Source organism: Rhincodon typus, chromosome 7, assembly GCF_021869965.1.
Source record: "Rhincodon typus isolate 14 chromosome 7, sRhiTyp1.1, whole genome shotgun sequence".
Lineage (NCBI taxonomy): Eukaryota > Metazoa > Chordata > Chondrichthyes > Orectolobiformes > Rhincodontidae > Rhincodon > Rhincodon typus.
Window position 1 is genome coordinate 34,568,280 of NC_063338.1, and position 7,369 is coordinate 34,575,648.

The following is a 7,369-nucleotide window of genomic DNA, read 5'->3' on the forward strand; positions in this document are numbered from 1 at the left end:
TTAGCACCATTATGGACCCCGCCAGTGGTAGTACCACAGATGTTGTACCCGTCAGCAGGAGGCAGCAAAGCAGCTACATTTGCTACTTGGCCTCCTGGATGGTGTTCCAATTTGTAATTAGCATGAGAGCCCACCGCTGAATTAGGCCTGAAGCTATGGGCAGCACTGCATTGTCCTCCTTAAGTAAACCTAGCAGGGGTTTGTAGTCTGTTATGAGTACAAATTTAGGCCTGTATAGGTATTGGTGGAACTTCCTGACACCAAATATGACCGCCAACCCTTCCTTCTCTATCTGGGCATATTTACGCTCTGCATTAGCCAAAGTCCTGGATGCATGCGCTATTGGGCGTTCCTCTCCACTGGGCCACCTATGAGCTAATGCTACCCTGATAACATACAGGGAGACATCGTATATCAATACCAGATCTCGCTTGGGGTCATAGTGCATCTTAGAGGATGATAGCTGTTTCCTCACTTTCCTGAAAGCTATGGTTTGGCTACACTAACATTTCCAAGGCTGAGCTTTTTAAAGTGTGGATGCAAAGGTGCCAGGTTGGATGCCAGGTTATGCATGAACTTTTCGGAATAATTCACCAGCCCAAGTTAAGCTCTGGTACAGACGTAGAAGCTGGGATACCCTTGGTCACCCTCACTTTATCTTCCAACCGGTGTAACCCGGTCTTGTCAACTTGTAGCCCAAGTAAGTCAATTGGGGAACCTGGAACTCACATTTTTCCCTTCTAAGGCATATACCCATCTGGGAGAAATGTCTAAGGACTATGTCCAAGCTCTCTATGTGCCCTTTATTGGTCTTCCCTGTTATTAACATGTCATCTGGATAACTGGCGACCTGGAGTAGACCTAATAAAATGTTCTCCATCATCTGCTGAAAAATTGCACAATACCCCTAATGGCAGTCTTGTACATTGGTACAAACCCTTATGGGTATTAATGTTAGCATACTTCTGGGAATCCTCATTTAACTGCAATTACAAGTGCACATGGCTTTTATCCAGCTTCATGAAGGATATCCCCTGTCAATTCTGCATATAAATTCTCTATGTGCGGGATTGGGTACTTATCCAGCTGCAAAAAGACTGGATCTGAAGTTGTACTCTTAATCTGTAAAGGGTGCCTGATTTAGGTTCTGAGTCGAACCAAGGTCTTAGGCAAACTTAAGGTTTGGAGTCCAGAGTGACTTACTTTAATGACTGCTTCTGCGATCACTGAAATAGCCTCACAGATATCGACATCCATTGGAATTAGGTGACTATTTAACCAGGCATTTATTTTGATTGATTTTGATTTGGATGTTGTTAAGCAATTTAACTGTTCCAAACCACATGGAGGTGGACTTTCCAGGGTGTGCACTCTCCTGAATACCAGCGTCTAAGTTCTGTTACTCAATTTAGGTCTACAGAGACTCTTTTGCTGTCTTGAGTCCGCATACCGGCAGCAACTACAATAGCAGGGCCGGTCCAGATGCTGAAGAGTCCATCTATTCAGGATATGTTCTGAGTGAGGCTACATAAATGCCCTCACTCAAATGGTGTTCCCCAAGCTCACTGGACCGGTGAGGGTATCCACTTCCATCGGAATACCCTGCAACTCATATGCTCCACTTGCCATGTTTTCCAGCGATAAAGCCGGTTGTAGTGCCTGTTTGAAAACCAGTTGGACTTCAGCGAGTAGGTGCTTTTGCATGGTTACATCATTAATCCCACATACCAAATGGTCTCTCAGCATCTCATTAAGAGTTAAATCAAAGTTACATACTTCTGCAAGTCATTTTAACCTAGTCAAAAATCCCTATATGGATTTCCCTGGTTCTTTAGTTGTCAAGTAAAACTGCTAGTATTGCAGAATTAGAGGAAGCTTGGGGTCATAATAATCCTTAATCAAATCCATCAACTCTTGAAAGGTTTTAGTATCTTTGCCTCATGGAAAGTAAGGCTCCTGATAACTGAAAAAGCTGAGGGTCCACAAGCTGTCAGGAGAATTACTCGTTTATCATCTGTCCCAATGTCATTTGTCTGGAAAAAAAATGCATTCCTTCCATATATTGGACCCAGTCTTCAACAGCAGGATCAAATGAGTCAAACTTCCCAAATAACAGCATGAAATGCTTACCCCAACTCAAAGTCAACCATTGTGGGCGGATTTCTTCAGGAGCATGCTTTTCTCTTGTCACCAGTGAAATAACTCCACAGAGGCTAGTATCCCCTCGCCAATCACCCTTTATTTACACGTGCAGAGTCCATGACACTGATCCAGCTTCCTCAGATCCACCCATCAGAGTGAACAGAATGTCTGACACTCCTGTTTATATCTGTCAGCCAGGGCTTCCTGATTAGACCAGATTAACAGCCCCAATCGAGGAACTCATATTTATGGCTGACCTTGTTACAATCACTAAATAAAAACCAAAAGAACTGCGGATGCTGTTCTGAGGAAGGGTCACCGGACCCGAAACGTTAACTCTGTTTTCTCCTCCACACATGCTGCCAGACCTGCTGAACTTTTCCAGCAACTTTGTTTTTGTTACAATCACGACAGTTTAGAAGCATATTTGTAACTTTTGTCATCTCAATTTGGGGAATTTTTTGACCTAAAAGTGAGTGGTTTCCTTAAAACGATGATTGCTTGTCCTTTGTAGAATGGCACTGGCAGATGCTGGGACAAAGCCACCAATCAAATCATCATCTGGGAATAGAATTTGAGGAACTGAAAGAATTAAGGAAGAGAATAAGAAAATAAGGTAACGTAAAAAGATGTAGCAAAAATACAATAATTGTGTGGGAAAGCTGAATGTCTTTAAAGCAACTTTTGTTTATTTTTGTTCAACATTCTGTTCCAAGAAGATGGAATTGTGCACAGGAATACATTGTAACCTAGGGTTTTATCATTTTGGAAAAAGGCCTGAATGTTAAACCATAACTCCTATAATGCTGATGGAAAAGGACTGAGCATGTCAAAATTGGGAAATAAAGGTAGGAAAATGAAAGAATGCTCCCAGCTTGAATGCGAACAGTAAGTTAAGTGAGTATGAGACAGAATCAGGTGATAGCGAAGCAGCATTACGTTTTAAACAGTGCATGTATATGATCAGTTATTTAAATTAACACATTTCTATACCTACTTTGTGCATGATAATATTTTGGAAGAAAGTTAAGGCTTCCATTTGTAAATAATTCCCTGCAAACAGCTTCAACATTTTACCTACTAGACCAGATTTCGTAATGTAAATTAGTAATATGCATTAGTAATATGAAATTTTCAGTGTATTCCATTACCCATATATTTATACATTATTCATATATCACAAACAAATCAGTAAGGTCGTATTACCATTCAACTGATGTGATATACACTAAAATCTGATGTTATTCTAATCATATAATCCTATTAGTTGGGTCATTTACAAATTGCTTGCCTCGTGGTTGAAGGCCAATACAGTGCAAATAAAGCAGTAAGCAACTGAGGCAAACTAAATAAATAAAACCATTATCTTTTGTATATTGAAATGGATAAAAGTTTTATGGTGGAGTTAAAAGGTAATAAACCTTAAGCATAGAAATTACTGGGTGAATTAATGGCATACATGATTGTCAGCTCATAAAGAATAACACCAATTTGGGCAGTGGAGAGATGTGCCACTGGTTCTGAATTTCCATAAATTGTTGGATTATTTTTTCCATTCTGCTGTTGGCTTCAAAAAAACTGAAAAGTTGCAACCTTACTGTCAGCCTTCCATTGATGTTCATGTCTGGATTTGCATCATTCATGATGTTCAGTATTAATAGGGCTCCCAAAATTTGGCTTCTCAACTCATCCCACTTTTTTGCCCTCATACAAACTTTTTGCATTTTCATCTCTTGTATATACATACTTAGGTAGAGGTCACTTTTACATGATAACATACAATTGAAAGCCTTGCCATAACTACATTTTCCAAGAGTGCCAAACAGTAAACATATCAGAATTTATTGTTTATAAATGACATCTAGGATGGATCTCAATTACCCCTTAGGAAATGTGGTGGTGTAGTGACATCAGGTAGTTGTATCATACTAGTGATTTGGAAAAGACATAAAGATATCAATGAATGAATTCATACTTGTGTGTTTCACAGACCTATATTCAAATTACAATAGGGATATAGATGATTGTCAATGTGAAGTATCTCAAGCTCAAAGGCAGGTCAAAGATAAATCAGATTAATTAGTTTAATACTAAACTCTTGAAATAATCATTCAAGATCAATTGGATGATCAGCTATGAGCCAAATGGCCTACTTCTGCTCCTAGTTTCTAGTTTTCTTTGCAAATTGGCATTTATTGAGAGACGCACATAGTAATCCACATTTACCACAAATATTTATTAAAGGTAAATTGTGCTTGATAATTTGAATACAGTATTTTGAAGACCGAATAATTTATAGATGGGAAATATAGTTATTGCATATGAATTTTAAAAGAGGATTGATGACATGTTAAGAAGTTTGTGTGAATAGAATAAGCAACAAAAACAGTTGGTTGATAAACAGGAAACCAAAAGGTTGGTGACAATGTATATTTCACAGATTGAAGAAGGATCAAAAGAAGCTGCACACATGTGGGTAACACTGGGCTCTCTCTTGGTCTTCCTCTATACAGATGATTTGATAAAAACTTAGGGTTTAAACAGCCAAAGATATGGCTTTCAATGATGGGATAAAAGAAATCAGGCGATTAGAAGAGCCTGGAAATTGGGTAAATTCTTTGACGAGTGTAGGATTGTTGGGGATTACAGAATTGGGAACAGTGCAATGTGGAATTGGCACACAGAGTTATGATACTTAAAATTGAATGGTTGCAATACCTGGAAACTATGTAGGTCAGTGAATATGGGCATTTAAGGGTGAACAGAAAGATACAAGTTAGAATACTGAAATTAGAGTTTTGGATGAGCTCAAGTTTTCACAAGGTGGCTGGACCCTCGTCTGGGGCAGCACTGCACTGCTTGAGTCTGAATGTAGTAATGGCGTGGATTAATATTGCAGCAGAAGATGATCTGGGGACTGTGTAAAGATCACATTTTGTTTTTTTTATTTCACAAGGTGGTCTTTCACTGAAACACAGGAGCAAAATGTTGCAGATTTGGTTTTAACAACAGAACAGAAGGTGATTATGGAAAAGAAAAGAAGGTAAAATAGAATGGACATTAAAATCATCCATCCAGAGTACATTCTGTGCCCTTGCCATCCTCAATACTTCTTCGAAGTGGTGTTCAATGGGGAGGAGTACTGATTCATCGGCCAAAGTGGTTGATACTTGGCAATAGGCAGGTAGATTCCTTGACTATGTTTAATCTGATGCCGTGAAACTTTATGGGGCAGGGACTCCCAGGGCAATTCCCTCCCAACTGTATACCATTGTGTTCCCAACTCTGTTGGTAGGACAGGAAATATACAGGAATGATGATGATGCTATCTACACATTCTGTGTAAGGAATGACTTTGTGGATATGATTATGTCAGGCTGTTGCTTGACTATTCTGTAAGATGTCTCTCCCTAGTTTTGGTGCTAACCCCCAGATATTAGAAAGGACGACTTCGCAAGGTTGACAGGGCTGTGTTGCTGTTTTCATTTCTGGTGCCTTGGTCAAAGAATGACGGTTCATCTAATTTCATTCCTTTGAGGCTGTTTAAGGTTGATACAACCAAATGACTTGCAAGGCTACTTCAGACGGCAGTTAAGAATCAATCAAATTGCTGTGGGTCTGGAGTCACGTGTAGTCCAGATCAAGTAAGGATGGCAGTTTTCCTTCCACAAAAAATGTGACTGAAGTGAATGGGTTTTTACTGCAATTGTTATTAAACTCTTAAATCCAGATTTTTATGGACTTAACATTCCACCATTTCCTATGATGAGAAAAGAACCTGAGTTTTTGGATTACTAATCTTGTTATAATAACATTTCCTATACATATAAATATATGGGATTTTAATCCAATAAAAATCTGGAATTAAGAGTCTAATAATGATAAATCGAACACATTTCATCATAATCTCTTTTGCTTAAATCACGTCTGTTTCATTGTTTTTGAATTCAGCTCAACTCCTGAGTAGGGGTAGCATGGTGGCTCAGTGGTTAGTATTACTGCTTCACAGCACCAGGGGCCCTGGCTCAGTTCCAGTCTTGAGCAACTAGCTGTGTGGAAATTGTATATTCTCCTTGTGTCTGTGGGCTTTCTCTAGGTATTCCAGTTTTCTCCCACTGTGCAGATTAGGTGGATTGGCCATGCTAAATTGCCCATAGTGTCAAGGGATGTGTTGATTTGCTATGGGAAATACAGGTTTATGGGAGGGAGGGTGTGTGAGTCTACATGGGATGTTCTTCAGATCGTCAGTGTGGACTTGTTGGGCCAAATGGCCTGTTTCCACACTGTAGGGATTCTATGATCTACTGCATAAACAAAAATTGACTGTTTTTCTTTTGGGAAGAGAGCTAACTGGTGACAAGCTGTGATGTATGGATCTCCAATATGAACACAGTGGGATCAGAACACCTATCAGAAGCATGAAATTCTTTGAATTGAAGAAAAGGTCATCAATTAATGTCACTTAAAGTTAATCAGTTGGCTTTTGTTGTCAAGAATGATGGCAGATATATTTGGGTGAAGGTTTGTGTTGGGACAGCAAGAACTGGGAGATGCAGGTGGAGTCTGGATAAGTCAACCACACTTTATGGAGTTCCAGTTGGCAGCAAAGACCAAGCACAAAGACAAAGCAGAAGTTGCTTTGTAAAAAGCTACATTTATGGCAGAAAGCTTTGAAACTGAATCTGCATAGAATTGTTTAAAGAAACTCAATGCTTGGAAAATCTAGATCAAAATGGGGTTTATCACCTTTTTGGTTAGTGTTTCTTGGCATTTACTCACTCGTGTCCCTTTTCCATTTGCTTGGTTTTGTAGAAGAAATGGTTTTTAATATTTTATGGAAATGAATATAACAAATTTTCATACGTCATTTTCTTTTCTCAATTATTGTCCTATTTATAAAACAGTCCAAAAACAATGAATTACATTGATACAACTTATCAAGTGGCATTTAGAATCTACAGAAGAAACTGGAATTCCTGTGAAAGAGTCAAAAAAAGTAAAAAAAACTCAGTTAATTTGATATTCAAGTGCTAGAGAATATAATTTAAAAATATAAGCATGCTGTTCACAAACAGATTCAGCATCCAATAGCAAATAAGCAAGTGTGTCTGAGAGATAGTAGGAACTGTCGATGCTGGAGAATCTGAGATAACAAGGTGTACAGCTGGATGAACACAGCAGGCCAAGCAGCATCAGAGGAGCAGGAAGGCTGACGTTTCGGATCTAG